The sequence below is a fragment of the Schistocerca piceifrons genome, chromosome 1 (assembly GCF_021461385.2).
Source record: "Schistocerca piceifrons isolate TAMUIC-IGC-003096 chromosome 1, iqSchPice1.1, whole genome shotgun sequence".
Lineage (NCBI taxonomy): Eukaryota > Metazoa > Arthropoda > Insecta > Orthoptera > Acrididae > Schistocerca > Schistocerca piceifrons.
In genome coordinates this window covers 919,814,518-919,834,762 of record NC_060138.1, presented here as the reverse complement: position 1 = coordinate 919,834,762, position 20,245 = coordinate 919,814,518, and positions in this window count along the sequence as shown.

Genomic DNA, 20,245 nt, shown 5'->3' with positions numbered 1-20,245 from the left:
TTTTGTTTAAGGATGATTTGAATAATAAAAGTATTAAGATTATTGGTGAGCTGTGCGTGGCTCGTGTTTCCTCCATCATGTATTTTACACCCTGTTTTTAACGTACTTCCACCTCACTACCTTAATTTAAATTACTACTGTCACTGAGTTGCTGCTTTGCCTGACAGTGACCGGCGCTGGCAGCGCGTATCGATATATCCCCTCTAGTAGTATCTTTGCTCGACTGCTCTTACTTCCCGGTCGTTGTCTGTCGTAAGCGAGTTCGGGTGGCGAGTTCGGCTCTGCCAGTCAGTTGGAACGCGTCTGGAGTGCAGTCCGGACCTGCCATTCGGGGAGTTGCCATGTGCAGTCGGGTTGGAGCAGCAGTGAGGTCTGCGTCGACATGGCTCGCCTGACCATTGCCGCCGCGCATCACTTGAGCCGGGCCACGGTTTTGGTGGATCGTCGGTCGGTGGTCCTAACAGACGACGCGTTTTGGCTCGCCGATCGTTCATGAGTCGGCTGTGTGTGTGTGTGTGTGTGTGTGTGTGTGTGTGTGTGTGTGTGTGTGTGTGCGCGCGCGCGTATCGACTCCCGCTTTGTCTTCGTGTGTGCTTAGTAACTGCTCAGTATCGTTCAGGTCTTCGTGTAAGAGTTTGCCAAGTTGCGTGTGTAGTTGTTGTTAGTTCCACTGACGACTATTTTAGATGTTGTCGACATTCTGCGACGAGTCGGTCGGTTGTTGCGGACCAGGGAAGTTATCTCCGCGCGGTGTAGTCGGCTGGGTCCACTGCCGGTCCCTGCGCAGTGTCGGAACGTGTGTGGAGCTGTCCGATCGCTCCGAGCTTCGTGGTTCACCGACTCAGGACGTCAAAGTTGAGTAGTGGTTTCAACTACCCAATTCATGTTGTGGTGGTTCGTTTCGCTGGTTCGCTGTTGGGGAGGTTTTCCTGTGAACAACACCGAGTGTTTCTACTGCTGAAATTTACCGGCCATGCGGTACAATTAACTATATTGATTGACTACAATTGGAGCGCACCAGCGGAATTTTCTGCCTTGTGGCCGTTAGTGTTCTGATTACCTGCCGTGACCGCTAACGTAGTTTTTAGGCAGTGTCTCTTCCTCACCTGTTGTTGCTGCCCAATATGGTGTGTAGTTGTGGCAGCTCAGTTCACGTGCGCGTTTGTTCGGGGATAGTGATACTTGTAACTTTTTTGGGGGCCTTGAATTCTTGCGTACTCCGTCATGGCAAGTAAGTGGTTGGTCGGTCGGTCCGTGTCTGTCACTTGGTTGGGTTTGGACGAATAGAGTGCAGTTGGGCTTACCACCTGTCTCGCCTAAGTGAAGGAGGTCAGACTGATCCCCAGGAGGCTCCTGAGTGCTGTTCCCTTGATTATTATTTGGCAGTGTCAATGTTGATGTGATTTATTTTAAAAGATTATTTTGGGGCTTTACAAAGGAAATTTGTAAACTTAATGTATGGTTTTACCGGCTGTTGCAATATATATAGGGTGGTCCATTGATCGTGACCGGGCCAAATATCTCACGAAATAAGCGTCAAACGAAAAAACTACAAAGCACGAAACTTGTCTAGCTTGAAGAGGGAAACCAGATGGCGCTATGATTGGCCCACTAGATGGCGCTGCCATAGGTCAAACGGATATCAACTGCGTTTTTTTTTAAAATAGGAACCCACCTTTTTATTACTCGTACATATTCGTGTAGAACGTAAATATGAATATTTTAGTTGGATCACTTCTTTCGCTTTGTGATAGATGGCGATGTAATAGTCACAAACGTATAAGTACGTGGTATCACGTAACATTCCGCAAGTGCGGACAGTATTTGCTTCGTGATACATTACCCGTGTTAAAATAGACCGTTTACCAATTGCGGAAAAGGTCGACATCGTGTTGATGTATGGCTATTGTGATCAAAATGCCCAACGGGCGTGTGCTGTGTATGCTGCTCGGTAATTTGGACGACATCATCCAAGTGTCCGGACCGTTCGCCGGATAGTTACGTTATTTAAGGAAACAGGAAGTGTTCAGCCACATGTGAAACACTTCTGATCACCTGCATCCATTCATACCCACTATGCATTCGATGGACTCGGACAATTCCAGCAGGACACTGCAACACCCCACACGTCCTGAATTGCTACAGAGTGGCTCCGGGAATACTCTTCTGAGTTTAAACACTTCCACTGCGCTCCAAATTTCCCATCCATGAATATTATTGAGTATATCTTGGATGCCTTGCAACGTGGTGTTCAGAAGAGACCTCCAGCCCCTCGTACACTTATGGATTTATGGATAGCCCTGCAGGATGCATGTTGTCGTTTCCCTCCAGAACTACTTCAGACATTAGTCGTCACGTTGCAGCACTTACGCGTGCTCGCGAGGGCCCCACACGATAATAGGCAGGTGTACCAGTTTCATTGGCTCTTCAGTGTATAAGTGACATATACTGCGGCCGATCGGACGCAATTGCAGGAAGGGAATACCGAGACGGTAGTGAAAGTATCTATCGCATATACTGACTCTGTGACAGGTAGCCTCATTACACTCTGTTCTGGGAATGCGTCCGAGGATGTATCAGCCCTTCTGAATGATGCCAGGGAAGCAGGTCGGCTAAGGACTTGGTCTGATGCGACTTGTCTGTCTGTGGCTAAGTTGCAGTTAATAGGCGAGGCTAAAACATATATTACATACCAACAAGCTATTAGTAAAACGTAAACATTTGAATAGCTGGCCGAAGGGCATACCCAACGTTTTTGCAAGGAAAATCGTGTCAGGTTGCTCATGATAACGCACAATAAATCAGTAGCGGCATTCTCTGACAGAATTCGTAAGGTGATCTCATTGAGATGTGAGGCGGACACCACCCTGTTGCGGAAAGCAGATAATAGGCCCTTGGACGTATTCGTAAGAGGTATTTCAACAGATATGTCAGGACGGGTGAGGATGGAAAATCCTACTGATACGTCTTCAGCTATCAGGATTGGCACTCAGGTGGAAGAGATAGATACTGCGACTCACGAACTTAATGATCGTGGTGCCTTCTCATGTGAATGTCAAACGCTACAGATATGGATGTTGAGACCACGTAAGAAGCAACGTCGCCAACCATAGCGCTTTTAATAAGATGCAGTTGGACGTACGGTACATGACTGCAAAATTACGAATCAGGATAAAATTTATAAAGAGAAGAGGTTCCATAAACGCGGACGCGATTTCCTTGATCATCAAAGGTCGTTATCAATAAAACGGCAAGCTGCAAGGACGTTTACAGAAGTGGGTTGTTGCTTGCTTGGCACAGTAAATAATAAGGAACACAAATTAAGATATAGAAGGGTGCGTCCGCAAGTCAGCAGTTCGTCTGGATCTTTTAGGTAGGAAAAGACCTCAGTCTCTACGGTATTGGTTACGTGGGGTGGATAGCAGCGATGTGGAATCATTGAGGACAGCACTGGTCAGTTTCAGCACTGGGGCTGAAAGGTTTAAGGAGCGCATTTATGGAGGTCAGGCCATACGTTGTGAGGGTACTGTGCAATTCTCGGACTCGATTTCCTAGGTAAACATAGCGCCAAAATTAATCTTTCGCAGTGTACTATTGAACGTGGTGGAACCTCTTTTCCGCTGTAGAAGAGAGCTGCTAATGTAACAACGTCGAAACGTGTGCCTGTCATGAAGGTGGTGCATACACGTACACTACAAGTTAATTTGCGGGATAACGTACCAGTAGATGCAGGAAAATTGACCTGGGTTAGTGTAGGTACGGACTTACCAAGGGAATTGTTCATGGTTGAATCATTGACCTGCAGCGAAAAGACAATAAGAGGCAGCATCATGTGTCCTGTGCTGAATGAGCTGAGGCGTTGTTGAGGAGCAAAAGCATCCTCTGCGTCACTTCGTCTTGACAAACTCCCGTAAGCTCACTAGGAAATTTTTGTGATACTGTACACGGACTGTTTGACCCTAACAAGCAAGACCTGTTAGCACCACACCATGATTCCCAAAAAGCGATCTATGTCCTGTGTGATGGCGGTAGAGAACACACATTTCCATTGTTTGCTTCATTCTTTTGTGTCACAGTCAACACCCAGTACTTGTCCGTGGTGATCAGGTGGCTTAAGAAGTCATCTAGATTGGCCTGAAACGGCTGCAACGTTTTTGCCGTTGCCTCGATACGGTGGGCTCTTTCAATGGGGGCATGGTGTAGCGTAATCTAGCAGATTGTGACCGTCGTCACGTTAAAAATGTCGTGGAAAATGTTTAAATCTGATCCATGACTAATTTTAACACTTTTTACAACTCTCTCGACTGCCACAAGGCGAATTTCTAGCACCAGGCTCTCGAACATATGAATGGCGACACTTATGGTCTGTCCACACGGAATAGAAGCTCTTGAGCACTTCCACAAACATATGAACAGCATGCACCCAAACATCCAGTTCGCCGTCGAGACAGAGAAACAGGAATGGTTGCAGTTTTTAGTGTTATGGTAAAATGGAAGTCAGATGGACGCCTCGGCCTGTCAGTGTGCCGCAAGCCGATGCACACTGATTTGTATCTTGGCGTCCAGAGTATTCACCATCCAGTCCAGAAGAGAGCAGCTGTAAATACGCTAGTACGCAGAGCAAAAACCGATTCTGGTGAAGACTACTTCCATACCTCCAGAAAGAACGGCTATTGTTCACGTGATATCAAATCAGCGTTGTGCAAAGAAAGGAATCGTGAATATGTTGAACATTCAAGTGATGAGCCATCGACTGCATTTCTTCCCTTTTGCGGTGCTACATCCAGCAAAATATGGAGATTTCTGGGAAGCAGAGGTAGCAGATGTATTTTCCGACTTCCTAAGGAGATAACACAGATACTATGCCCTATTAAGGACAGTCTCCACCTAAGTATTACTGGGATTTAGAACATCCTATGTGAATGCGGAAGCAATTACATTGGTCACTCCATTTGCACCGTTTCCTACCGCTGTGCAGAAAATCAGAGGCATATTAAAAATCGAGAACTAGAGAAACCTGCAGTTGCTGAGCACAGCCTCATAAACAAACATAAGATACTGTTTGAAGAAACGAAGTTTTGTCCCAGGCTTCCACAACCTGCCTGTTGAAAAAAGAATGTCTGAGAAAACCATCAACCGTGACGGTGGATACCATCTTATCTGTGAATGGAAGAGAGATCTCGAGGTAGATGTTCGTCGCAATGTTTACGCTACGACAGGAGCAGTGGCGCCAATAGCGCACACGTTGACGCCATTTGCGACAGCATGACGTAACTACCGACCAATGAGAAGCCGTCTTTGCGCTATATAACGTCTGCACTGCAGCAGTTTTGACAGTCAGTTGTTCCTAGCAAAGACGTTGGTGGAAATCGTCAAAAGCTCGAGATTTTACCCTGACCAGACGCGGCAAGCAGTCCGAAAATGTTTTATACAATAGTGCCGTCGCCTAAGACTTCGTTCTCAACTTTCATTCATCTCCCACGACTCCTTCTAGCTGTTGGGATTTTTTCCCGTCAGTGTATGTAAGCTGCATAACCATGAATATCAATTCGTCCTTTATTGTACGCATATGAGGGCATTCATACAGTTTCAATTATCACCTCAAAAAATGTACGAAATTAATGTTTGTTTAGTTGCTGATTCATACCTGCAGTCCTGGTACACATCGGAATTCTCGCACCACAGTAGCACTGTACGCCGCTAGACGAGTCGAAAACGAGCCAGCCCGTTGATAAAGGGGAGTACTGTGCGGTAATTCGTTTTCTGCTTTTGAACAGCAATAATGGTGGGAAGATCCACGCTGAGTAGGTGAAAGTGTACGGGAACGCTGCACAATTTGGACACACACAGAAAAACGAGCGATACGTATGTTGACTTTCTTGATGAGTTAGTGCTTACCGTACCGCTCTCTAATTATTACGCGTTAACAACAACATTGGTTCCAAATAGTACGGTAACATGAATGTGAACAATGGGCAGACAGAAGGCAATCTACGAAAAATCTTTACGTAAATTCACACAAACCCATAACTTTCATAGCCCCACAAAAAGAAAACAAGTCATAAAGTGTAAACCCGTAAACAAACAGAAATGTATTTCTTATCTCTGAAGATAATATACGTTAAGTCTAGTATCTGAAAGGTAAATGGACCTACATAAAGTGAATAATACTATTAAATTTACAGAACTGTTGCACAACTTTGAAGCAAACGAGCGTAACAAACCTGCGCAAATCTGAATGAGCTAACCTTGGAGAAGAGAGGGTTCATTCATGGAATACTGGCATTGTTAACAGCCTAATAATCCGCTACGCTTAAATTTAATGCACATTTCCATTTAATGTACTTACGCAGTAACGCCGGGTGAAAGCCCTAAGGGAAATAGCTGCTATTGTTTGCGAACGGGAACAGCGAATTATAGGTGACGCGCAGCTGATGTAGCTCCATCACCTCTTTACACAGAGTAGCTTGCGAAATTTGTGTTAATAGCATCTCTCTTTCCACTTGTATTCAAGTTCACTGCTACTTCTTTTCTCATTCGAATTGTTAAATCAGATAAACCAGTTTGACATGTTGTAATTAATGGAAGCTGTCGTTTACTTCATTACATTCGTATTATTCGAAAAGGAAGTACATGTTCATAAGTACAACAGGAAATATTAACAAATTATCAAATACCTTTTCTGGTGGCTTTTATTCGCCGGATTATTTATTAAATTAGAGTGATAACCACGTTACTGCTTGAGGTCCCAAATTTTTATATGGAATCATTTATAACTAATTGCTCTAGAAAACAGAAGCAAATTGGAGTTAGCTAAGCGTGCTGTTCTCAGCAAATCAAATTGTGTGCTGGAAAATACGACATAATTACGTGTTTAAGAATTGAGGTTTTAGGGACACTTCGAAGCGGTAATGAATTCATGAAGGGTCCGTCTTTTAACAAGTTCACTATTATTGTTTTGCTTTAAAGATCAAACGAGTTTCGCCACAGCTGAGACATATTCACTGGTCTTCTTCCTTTATTTTTCTAAACGGCATTCATGCATTCATAAAGATTAGGAAATATGTTCCATAGTATTTTGCTGTTATATAAACTACATTCGTGGTTACCAGCCGAAATCAGCCACAGGTATACATTAGTACACCATGTAATCTGCAAAAAAGAGGTATTTTAGTATATTGTTTGCACCGAATTTTTGTTTACAACCCAAACTTTAAAACATATATTCCGGTAAAATCGTGGTATATGCTCATTTTTGGCATTACCATTCCTGTATTTGTCATTTCCTGAGCTAGAGCTGTTTTCGTTGTTTTTATGTACTTGGACGGACCTCTGGACTTAGGTTAACATTTTGTGAAGGTTTGGTATGATGAACTGTTTTGTGGGTTTTGTTATTCATTAAATTACGCTTCATATTTTAAAAGTGTTCACTCACTTCTTCTCATCTCCTTTCGTGAAATCTGCATCTTGTTAGGTTACTGCGGCTTGGGTGTACGTTTCTCTGCACAATTTCTGACGCGCTTTTGACGTCCTTTGTTTCACTGTTTTGTTTTGGTTTGAAGGCCGCGAACTTTGAATTTAAAATGGTTCAAATGGCTCTGAGCACTATGGGACTTAACATCTGAGGTCATCAGTAACGTAAACTTAGAACTACTTAAACCTAACTAACTTAAGGACAGCACACACATCCATGCCCGAGGCAGGATTTGAACCTGCGACCGCAGCAGCAGCGTGGTTCCGGACTGAAGCGCCTAGAACCGCTCGGCCACAACGGCCGGCCTTTGAATTTACTCCGTTTGTTTTTCGTTCTGTGTGTGTGTGTGTGTGTGTGTGTGTGTGTGTGTGTGTGTTTTGTACTTTTCTGTGTTGTCTGGTAGTTCGTTTAGAGTACTGAATAGTGTTCTGTTGCACATATAATTACCGTGTTTTAGGATCTGGAAGTCTGGTTCTATGCTACTGGGATGGCGGTTGTTTGTAATGAGTGAAACGTCGTACTTACTGGAACTAAGGAAAACGTGGAAGGGAGGACCCACCAAATTTCCTTTCACACAACCTGTTTATTTAACAATATATAACCATAACTTTTTTCTTACAAAATGAACAAATTCGAAAAATTCTTTTGACCGTAATACTTAAGATGAGTAAGCTTTTGCAAAAGAAATCAAAATAGTAAACAACACGACAATGATTACAAGGCGGCTGGACCTGCAGCCCGCCAGTTGTCGGGTGAAATAACGGTACTTACTACCGCGCTAGACACAGTCTGTCTTATTAAAGGCCCTTCTGCAACACATGAAAACTATATAAGCACCATTGATGACAAGAGTGATTCAATTACTCAAAACAGATGATGTAACTTTTAATTTGAAAGCTGTATGTCGATAGGTTCGGGGTTAAGATGCGCACCTGTGCTTAAAAGTAAAATAGGTTAGAAACTATACTACAATGATAAGACTTACTTCAAATCAACCAACCTCTTAATTTCAATCGGCAACCAAGGTGCGACTGGATCCCAACCCGTCCAATTTGACAATCTATATTCCGGTATCTTCACTCTGCACAGGCCCTCCTTGTGCAGCTAGTTGCTTCGGCCGCTCGGAGCTTGTGACCACTTCTTGTCACGACGCTGACAGCCAATCCCCAGACTTCGTGCCTGCCGCTCAGGCCAGCGAACCCCGTATATACAGGGTGGTCCATTGATAGTGACCGGGCTAAATATCTCATCAACTAAGCATCCAACGAAAAAACTGCAAAGAACGAAACTCGTCTACCTTGAAGGGGGGAACCAGATGGCGCTATGGTTGACAAGCTAGATGGCGCTACCATAGGTCAAACGTTTTTTAAAATAGGAACCCCCATTTTTATTACGTATTCGTGTAGTACGTAAAGAAATATGAATGTTTTAGTTGGACTATTTTTTTCGCTTTGTGATAGCTGGCGCGCAGTAGTCACAAACGTATATGTACGTGGTATCACGTAACATTCCGCTAGTGCGGACGGTATTTGCTTCATGATACATTACCCGTGTTAAAATAGACCGTTTACCAATTGCGGAAAAGGTCGATATCGTGTTGATGAATGGCTATTGTGATCAAAATGCCCAACAGGCGTGTGCTGTGTATGCTGCTCAGTAACCTGGACGACATCATCCAAGTGTCTGGACCGTTCGCCGGATAGTTACGTTATTTAATGAAAGAGAAAGTGTTCAGCCACATGTGAAACGTCAACCACGACCTGAAACAAATAATGATGCCCAAGTAGGTGTTTTAGCTGCTGTCGCGGCTAATCTGCGAATCAATACCAGACAAATTCCGCGAGAATCGGGAATCTTAAAAACCGTCGGTGTTGAGATTGCTATATCGACATCGATTGTACCCGTACCATATTTCTATGCACCGGGAATTGCATGGCGACGACTCTGAACGTTGAGTAGAGTTCTGCCACTGCGTACAAGAGAAATTACTGGACGATGACAGATTTTTTGCATGCGTTCTATTTAGCGAAGCGTCATTCACCAACAGCGGAAACGTAAACCGGCATAATATGCACTATTGGACAACGGAAAATCCACGATGGCTGCGACAAGTGGAACATCAGCGACCTTGGCGGGTTAATGTATGGTGCTGCATTATGGGAGGACGGATAATTGGCCCCCATTGTATCGATGGAAATCTAAATGGTGCAATGTATGCTGATTTCCTAGGTAATGTTCTACCGATGTTACTACAAGATGTTTCACTGCATGACAAAATGGCGATTTACTTCCAACATGATGGATGTCCGGCACATAGCTCACGTGCGGTTGAAGCGGTATTGTATGAAATCATGACAGGTGGATTGGTCGTCGAAGCACCATACCATGACCCACACGTTCGTCGGATCTGACGTCCCCGGATTTCTTTCTGTGGGGAAAGTTGAAGGATATTTGCTATCGTGATTCACCGTCAACGCTTGGCAATATACGTCAGCGCATTGTCAGTGCATGTCCGAACATAATGGAAGGCGAACTACTTTCTGTTGAGAGGAATGTCGTTACACGTATTGCCAAATGCATTGAGTTTGACGGACATCATTTTTAGCATTTATTGCGTTAATGTGGTATTTACAGGTAATCACGCTGTAACAGCATGCGTTCTCAGAAATGATAAGTTCACAAAGGTACATGTATCACACTGGAACAACCGAAATAAAATGTTCAAACTTACCTACGTTCTGTATTTTTATTTAAAAAACCTACCTGTTACGAACCGTTCATCTAAAATTGTGAGCCGTATGTTTGTGACTATTACAGCGCCACCTATCACAAAGCGAAAAAAATGGTCCAACTAAAACATTCATATTTCTTTACGTACTACAGGAATATGTAAAAAAGTGGGAGTTGCTATTTAAAAAAAAAAAAAACGCAGTTGATATCCGTTTGACCTATGGCAGCGCCATCTAGCGGTACAACCATAGCGCCATCTGGTTTCCCCCTTCTAGCTAGACAAGTTTCGTTCGTTGTAGTTTCTTCGTTTTGTGGGGCGGCGGATAAGTTTGTAAAAAAAATAATTTAATTAATTGCTGGATAAACGCTTGCATGTAGAAGCAGTTTCTGGCTTTTAGAATGTTGTTAATGCTGTCTTTTGCCGTTCTCAACACTGGCTCTCTATTTACTTCTTGGCACCCAGAACGTGATTTAATAAAACATGGAGCCAGTAATTAGATATCCTAGTGCCCACTTCAATTGAGATACCATTATAGCTGCAGCTTATAGCTCTGAGGAATTAGGAGATTGTCCGGGATTTCTAATCAAAAACGGTTTTCCGAAATAGTTGAGTATATTCTGAAATTCACTGAAAAAAAAAACACAAGTATCCCTACAACCTAACTAACAGAGCAGTTCAGAGTCTAATGCGCTGATGCAACTATAAATGTCCGAATTAAATGTTAAAAAGAATGCTCGCCATAATTTGATGAGAGTATTTCATCAAACGCCACGCTAAATATTTGGTAGAATGTCTGTCCCGCGACGGCACGTGAAAATACCACAATACGCAAACTGAAGCTAGATAATGAAAATCATTCCAGAATTAACACTTCACATGAAATGTTTTCATGGTTCCGCATATCTCTAGTAACTTAATACGGCACCTGAGGCTGTTTGTAGCAGATACACTGATGCGACGCGACTACCGACACAGATGGCGTGTCATTCAGCGTCTGGAGAGAACTGGGGCCTTCCTTCCTCGCGCAGCATCCTTATATATAAACCCACGGTGCGGACGGCTAAGGGAACGCCTGATCAAATCGGTTCTCTCGCCTAGCCGCTGGGCTAGTAACGCACCACTTCAAGTTACATAATAATTTATAGCTTCTTTTGCTGATGGCCGAAGAAGCTCTTAATTCAAACGTGCATTCAGCACGCAGGTAAGTATTGATAAAAAAATTTTGACGTGGCTAAGTTAAATACTTCGGGCGAGAGAATTAATTAAATTACACTGCACGCAGTAGATGAGCTCTGAACTGGCCCTTTTGAGATCCGCTATCGCTATAATTTTATAGGTATTCAAAAGAAACTTTTCACATCTTCATAGTCATACCGGACCTCCAACCTATTTAAATCTAAACATCCTAGCCTTATTTATTAACCTACTTAATCTATCTTGCTTCCTTCAGTTTTGATACGAAAACCACAAAATCATGAATTTCCACTAAAATCTTAATTTGTGAAATCCAAAGTACTGTTTTTATTAAATCATTATGAAAGATGAATCTAAATATAAATTTTGAAGTCTCTAGCTCTTTTCTGTTGCGCCAATGATTTCTCCAGAAAAACGCCCAAATTTCGAAAATGGCTGAAGTTATCGAACTGATATTTAACACACATTAATTTAGTATTATTCCTGACATGCTAGAAAAGTTTTAGGTTCTTTGCTTGATTTTTAAAGTATTGCGCAACATTTATGACGTCAGAGCTAGTTACAGCAGACTGGCTGGCACATAATGGAAACTGATGTGAATTTACTACAGTGTGAGTAGGTTGCTTCCCTACATCACCCTCTACTTAAATTTTTTGTTTATGAATGTTAATGAATGAAAAAAAATTTAATTACAAAAAGGGAAGCAAGAGTACAGTTTAACTCCCTATGAAAAATCAAAATTGAAATATAAACCTGTAGAAACATTTAAGAAAACTGATTACCTACATTAATTATTTAAATTGTAGGCATGTTCACTGCCTTTTAAACAATGTCATTACTCAAATTTTTAAAGCAAAGTCATGAAATATTTTGGCATACATACTGCCTTAGACAAACAAACACATAGAAATTGAAAAATTATGAAAATCTTAGATCCATTAAATACATTAAATACATTTTTACATACACAAATTCAAAGAAAATAACATGATACATAAACAGATGAATATCTCTTAGCAGTCTTTTCTAAACCTGAAAGAAAAGTTCACAAATAATTTTTACACACGTGGTTGTAGCCGCTTTGGCTGGCGTCCTACACTTCCATTCACAAGGGTAGAGGGGGGGAAGTTGCTGTGGTGTGCGTCCTTCTCTATCACTCTAAATTACATGGGGGGAAGGGGAGGGGTCACTGTGAGTTGTGTCCAAGTCACTCCACGCTTTCACGCAGCTACCAGGCTGCCATTATCTGGTTTGTCCTGTAGAACAAACAAAAAGAGTGCCTCAGACTCTGTTCACTTAATATCTAAGGGAGGGTCACAATGAAATGGGGATATATACATTTTATCCTTCAGTATGTTGCTGGAACAAAGTTAACAGAATTTTTTTCAATTCTACTCTCGTGGTTACTTAATTGTCATAAAATCGGTAAACAAATGGCTCAAAACGCCGTTAGTCACGTACTAGAGAAAATCTATGCTCAAGGCATACAATCATAAATCCTATTTAATCTGAATTTATTAGTTCTGGGCCGGAACACTGAACCAATGCTCGGTACATTCCTGACAAATCTGCATCTTATTTACTTAACTGACTCATCTTTGATTACTTTATTCTTAGAGATAGTATGAGTATGATTAGTGGTTATTTTCTCAGCTTCCATGTACATGTGAGTAACTTTTGGTAACAGTACAGTTGTGAGTGTTCAAAACACACTACGTTTAGTTGACTACAAAATCCACTTATTGGTCCTCTGCTGTTGTCAGTTCCACATCTGCAATTAGGTACTTACTTACTTTGAAGTGTATTCATGCTGAGCTAAAACAGTGTTTCACGTCTGTCATTATGTTACTTATATATTTTGCTAGTGTATGTACTTATTTAAATTTAAAGCATAGGAAAGCACATTTATTTCATATTTTTAGAGTATTGCAGCTGATCAGTTTGCTCACGTGGCAATCCATTTCCACTCGATCGGACGCTGAAACCACAGGTAGTCTCTCTCAGACCTACCACTAAAGTGCATCAAGTAATTATGGACGAGCGTAATGCTAAATTCCTTAAACCTATAGGACACCATGAGCTGCTCTGTCTCATCTAACATAAGGGTACCTATGGTCGCATTCACGCCTCCAACTCATAACCTCAATACGTGTAGGTGTATCCTGTCACACACTACACTAAAATAATGGCCAGCTCCAACCTAATAAATACTTCAGGGACGTGTTCTTCACGTCTCAACCACAAACACTGCTCAATTCTATTACACTGCCTTTCCTTGCTACACCAGGTGAGTTTAATCTTACAACTTATCTGCATATTTTTCCTAACACTAAGCAATCTCTTTTACTATTTATTAGTTAGCTCTAATACATACACTAGGTTTCACTACCACTTCAGATCCTGCTTGTACATGAATTCATATATCTTTTTAAATTACTGTTGGTGGACCATTTCCAATAAAACAACACTTTGTACTTACTATATTACCTGGGTTCTATACATACTTGTTACTCAAATACATTTTATATCTTAATTATTTCATACTTCTCTATTGATTGTCACTATTAGGTTTGTCACCTTAGGTATTTTTCTTCACTAATCGGTAGATAGAATGGTTACATAATTCATGGCTTGATAGCAATGACAGAAAATTTTAGTATTTGGAAAGAAAAGGTCGAAATTTTTGAGGACAGGAAAGAGGAAGAATGAGTGAGACCTGAAAGGGAAAGAAGATCTCACACAGCTGGGACTGCACAGCTGCCACACTGTGTAGAGGTTACAGAACAACCTCCTCCCTGCAGCATTCATTGGTTTAATGCCGTAAAGAAGAGTTAGAAATTTTAGGTGGACAGAAAAGATGAAGAGTGAGTGAGACCTGAAAAGGAAAGAAGATCTCACACAGCTGGGACTGCACAGCTGCCACACTGTGTAGAGGTTACAGAACAACCTCCTCCCTACAGCATTCATTCATAACCTTTGACCACGGCACGTCGATCTGAAAATACCTTATGATGCCTTTTTAGAACCTGTCTCAGTTCTTCCTTTTGATTGTCTGAAATCTTCTCCATTTCCTGCAATTTAGCTTCTATTTTGTCTAAAATAATTGCTTTTTCTTCTTCTGTGTTCAGCTTACTTGTACTAAGATTAACACCTTCGTCCCAATACCTCCTATTTTTCAGAACTCGTATAGGCAGCTCCCAAGTTCCATCATCAGTTACTACATGTTTATGACTAAAAGGGACTATAATTACTCCGGTTATTGGCAAGACCATTTTTAACTGGCTTCTTTCAAAGTCAACAACACTCTGATATTTTGACAAGAAATCTATGCCAATTAAAACCTCAATACTGAGATTGTTTACAATTAAACATGGATGATCAACTAAATTACCATTAATGTTAAAGGGCAGCAAAGCTTCTTGCTTTACCGTTTTTGACACCTTGCCAGTAGCACCAATTATTCTTAGTCCTGATACCCTCATTACTGTAAGCTTGTCTTTACCAGGTAATGCATCAAAGAAGGACTGAGATATTGCACTCACCTCACTTCCACTATCTAAGAGACATCGTACATTGATACCCAACATATTCACTATTATTATAGGGTGGCTTATTCTAGGTTGTACAGGTGGTTCCTCACATTCATCTAGTAGTTCCTTTTGGATTTGTCTCCAACTAAAGTGATCGACATCTGTCTTCATTACATTTAGGTCACAGTGTGTAGGGGTTTCCTGAATTACATTTTCAGCTGCCTTTTCCAGTCGGTCTATTAATTTTAAATCGAAACACCGCACGACTTCATTACATTTAGTTTGCTGAACATGACCCAAATTACTGTAGTCTGGGCGATTCTGCGCCTCCAGACCGGGCATAACATTAGTTACAGCTAAACCACTTTCACCATTATCGTCGGTTTCCTTCTCAAGTGACAACTGGTCACAGCTACTGGGTTCATTGACCCCAAACAGCCTACCCTCTACATTCCCACTTATCTCCTGTCCTAAATCTATTAGTACATTATCAACATCCTGCACAGGCACTTTAGATAAGAGCACATCATCCTCATCGTAAATATAAGCATGAATTTCTTCTGCTTCTTCACCTGTCAATTCAGTATTTTGTAGCTCTTCCCTACCATTACACTGCTGCGCCTTCTCTTTCTCTTCCCACTTAGAAAGCGTCTCTAACACGGTATCTATCAAATACTGTGAGTGATCTAATATTTCTGCTGTATTCTTAGGTGCTACCGACTCTTCATCCACATGTTCAGTTTGAGTATTCTGATCTGTCTTACCAATTCCCTTAACTACTGGCATAGGAAAAGTAACCGCCTGGTGAGCGCCAGTGTCTCATAGACGGGAACTAGTTTTCCTGCCTCGGCCTACTACTGTTTCCTTTATTTTCATTACAGTTGACTGGCACAGCATTACTTTCCGTACTGTTGTTTACATGCATATTTCTGTTTGGAACAAAATTATTATCCCTTGGACGCCATTGTTGGTTCTGATAATTATTTCCCCAATTCCTACCTCTCTTAGGATTACGAATACCTACTGTTCTGATATTTACATTGCCATTTTGCTCGTTCCTAAAATTACTATTATTGTTATTGGCATTTCTGTTGTTACGTGCTTGCTCCTCATTGGAAGCAACACGTTCTACACGTTCCAAATACTCAATGAAACGATCCAGATTGTCTCTAGGGGCAGATATAATTCTAGTTTGCCAATACCATGGCAGTTTGGCTTCAAGACCTAGTATAATCATTTCTGGTTTTAGCTTTTCCGCCAAATGTGACAAACGTGAAATCCATGACCTAGCAAACTCTTTAATTGATTCCTTGCCTGCATTGAAGCTTTTCCCACTCCAAAATTCTCTCAACACTTCATTTTGCTTATTACTAGACCAATACTCATTAATGAAAGCTGTTTTAAATTCCGCTAATGTTTTACACTTTAACATAACATCAGCTGACCAACGCATGGCGTCACCTGCTAAATGGCTTCTAATAAACGAGATTTTCTCTCGTTCAGACCAAGTTGGTGGAATCACATCTTCAAAATCGTTCCAGAAATCTAGCGGGTGGATATTTTTATCTGGATCAAACCGCAAGAACTGCCGACACCCGATAAAAGCGGCATTTGCAGCAGCTACAACTTGTTGTATACTATCATTACCAGAAGTTACTGAAGCTACTTTACTCTCAATGTTAGCAATGTTAGTACTGATATTTTCTACTTTCATTTCAACATTATCTACTCTTTGTACAATATGAGTAGTGTCAGTTTTGATTGCTTCTACTTCTGCTTGACATATGTTTACTTTTATATTAACATCTTTAAATCTATCTGAGCACAGTTCAGACTCCGCCTCGATCTTTTCTGTTAACTTGTGCTCCAGCTTCGCATCTTCCATTTGGAAGTCTTTGCGAACCTCAGCAACTTCGGATTTAACTGTTTTATACATTTCAGAAAACTGTAGAGCAACCTTTTTCTTAATATCTTCATGATTGTAATCAATTTTATAATTCAAACTGTCTAGATCCTCTTTCAACTTATTGCAACCAGCCTTGAAGGTATCGTCCATTACCTCCAATCGTTTATTAAAATTTGTTTGGCTGGCCATAATTTCAGACTTTAATTCAGCATTACTGCTTTTGACCTGTTCACTTATTTCAGACTTTAATTCAGCATTCATTCTAGCATTACTGGCTGACATTTCAGCATTATTGGATTCTAATTTATTGTTCATTGCCTCAAACCGCATATTAAAATTTGTTTGACTGGCAGCTATTGCTTGTAATATAACATTTAGATCAACAGCCCCAGCATCTTTGGGTTGCTCACTAGCTGGCTTTTTATCACACTCAGGTGACGAAAAACTAGCTCCAACACCAGAATCATCAAAACTAAATGAAACTTCTGACGGATTAGTCATATCTAACTTCTCCTTCTTAAACTCTACCATCTCTGATGACTGTTTCATTTTTAATTCATCAGAGAAACTATCATCCAATAAATTTACAATTTCTACTTTCCGCTTTACTACAGGAGTCTCTATTATTGAATCATTTCCCCTTCGCACACTACTGTCCGGAGACAATACTTCATTTTTCACTTTAACATTACTATTTTCATGCATATTTACACTCGAACCGTTGTCTGGATTTACAGTTCCCTCAACAGACATAGGTTCTGATATAAGTTTAACCTCAGTTTCTTTTGGCGGTTCCATCGCCAACAGTCTTTTAGTGCAGGTTAGTAAAATTTTTAACAGCTTTTCACTTAACTTAGTTCCTTCTGCACGACGTATGACGTTGCCGGCTCGGCGTACCAGGATTCCTGATGCGACGTGGCACGTTGAACTGCAGACGGCTCTCCGACGGCTGTTGTGTGTTTGCGTGGCCCGCAATTGCAGGCGCTGCGCCGGCTGCTCCAGTGGACGACTGCGGTGCGGCGAGACTGGCTTCTCGCGATGCCGGCAGCACCGCTAGACTCAGTGCCAGCTCCGTCAATCCAGAGGCGTTGTTAATCCAATTGCGTCGTCCACATACACACGTAACTCATTCACTGTTCTATTCTCAGTTGCGTGTCGCATTTCACTCGCGAATCCGAATAGTTAAAAATCACTTTCACTTAGTTGATTTCCCGGCCGATGCACCATATGTGGGGCGGCGGTTAAGTTTTTGTAAAAATTAATTATATCTGCTGATTGCTGGATAAATGCTTGCATGTAGAAGCAGTTTCTGGCTATTAGAATGTTGTTAATGCTGTCTTTTGCCGTTCTCAACACTGGCTCTCTATTTACTTCTTGGCACCCAGAAAGTGATTTAATAAAACATGGAGCCAGTAATTAGATAGCCTAGTGCCCACTTCAATTGAGATACCATTATAGCTGCAGCTTATAGCTCTGAGGAATTAGGAGATTGTCCGGGATTTCTAATCAAAAACGGTTTTCCAAAATAGTTGAGTATATTCTGAAATTCACTGAAAAAAAAAAAAAAAACACAAGTATCCCTACAACCTAACTAACAGAGCAGTTCAGAGTCTAATGCGCTGATGCAACTATAAATGTCCGAATTAAATGTTAAAAAGAATGCTCGCCATAATTTGATGAGAGTATTTCATCAAACGCCACGCTAAATTTTTGGTAGAATGTCTGTCCCGCGACGGCACGTGAAAATACGACAATACGCAAACTGAAGCTAGATAATGAAAATCATCCCAGAATTAACACTTCACATGAAATGTTTTCATGGTTCCGCGTATCTCTAGTAACTTAATACGGCACCCGAGGCTGTTTGTAGCAGATACACTGATGCAACGCGGCTCCCGACACAGATGGCGTGCCATGCAGCGTCTGGAGAGAACTGGGGCCTTCCTTCCTCGCGCAGCGTCCTTATATATAAACCCGCGGTGCGGACGGCTAAGGGAACGCCTGATCAAATCGGTTCTCTCGCCTAGCCGCTGGGCTAGTAACACACCACTTCAAGTTACATAATAATTTATAGCTTCTTTTGCTGATGGCCGAAGAAGCTCTTAATTTAAACATGCATTCAGCACGCAGGTACGTATTGATAAAAAAATTTTGACGTGGCTAAGTTAAATACTTTGGGCGAGAGAATTAATTAAATTACACTGCACGCAGTAGATGAGCTCTGAACTGGCCATTTTGAGATCCGCTATCGCTATAATTTTATAGGTATTCAAAAGAAACTTTTCACATCTTCATAGTCATAGCGGACCTCCAACCTATTTAAATCTAAACATCCTAGCCTTATTTATTAACCTACTTAATCTATCTTGCTTCCTTCAGTTTTGATACGAAAACCACAAAATCATGAATTTCCACTAAAATCTTAATTTGTGAAATCCAAAGTACTGTTTTTATTAAATCATTATGAAAGATGAATCTAAATATAAATTTTGAAGTCTCTAGCTCTTTTCTGTTGCGCCAATGATTTCTCCAGAAAAACGCCCAAATTTCGAAAATGGCTGAAGTTATCGAACTGATATTTAACACACATTAATTTAGTATTATTCCTGACATGCTAGAAAAGTTTTAGGTTCTTTGCTTGATTTTTAAAGTATTGCGCAACATTTATGACGTCAGAGCTAGTTACAGCAGACTGGCTGGCACATAATGGAAACTGATGTGAATTTACTACAGTGTGAGTAGGCTGCTTCCCTACAGTTTGACGCTTATTTCGTGAGATATTTGGCCCGGTCACGATCAATGGTCCACCCTGTATATCGGCAAGCAAAGACCTACTAAGGACGCAACCCACAGATACCAACTCTTCCTTATAGATATTGGCAGTGTGTCCGCAAGAGGGGTAGCCGATACTACACCTGAGAAGTGGCGCCAGACGGAACAGTCTACTAATTCAGTGGCGGCACGGCTCAATGAAGTGGTTCTCAATTATGAAATGTGTAGTGTAATATTTTAGTGCTCGTAAGAGTTCCGAATATCTTGTTATGAAATTTCCACATGTCTGTCAGTATAATGAATTACAGTCTTCGCATTTTAGCTTGTCTATACCTGCTTTGTTGAATTTATCTATGGTGGCGTTGGGTATTTTAAATCTATTGTGAAGTGTGTTGTTTGTATTATATGCCATATGTATATCTTGTTTTCTCATAATGTCTTTTTTCTGTGTGTTGTTTTGTTGTCAGATTTCAGTGTGTGCCATGTGTCGATGTTTGTGGTCTCTTCATCTTGTGTTCTCTGTTGTGTGGTTATTACTGGTGTGTTGTGCTGTGAGACTGTTATGTATCGCTGGTGTCAGTTGTATTTTTATTGTATGATTCGATTTGTCAACAGGGTTTATTTTGTAACCATTTTCT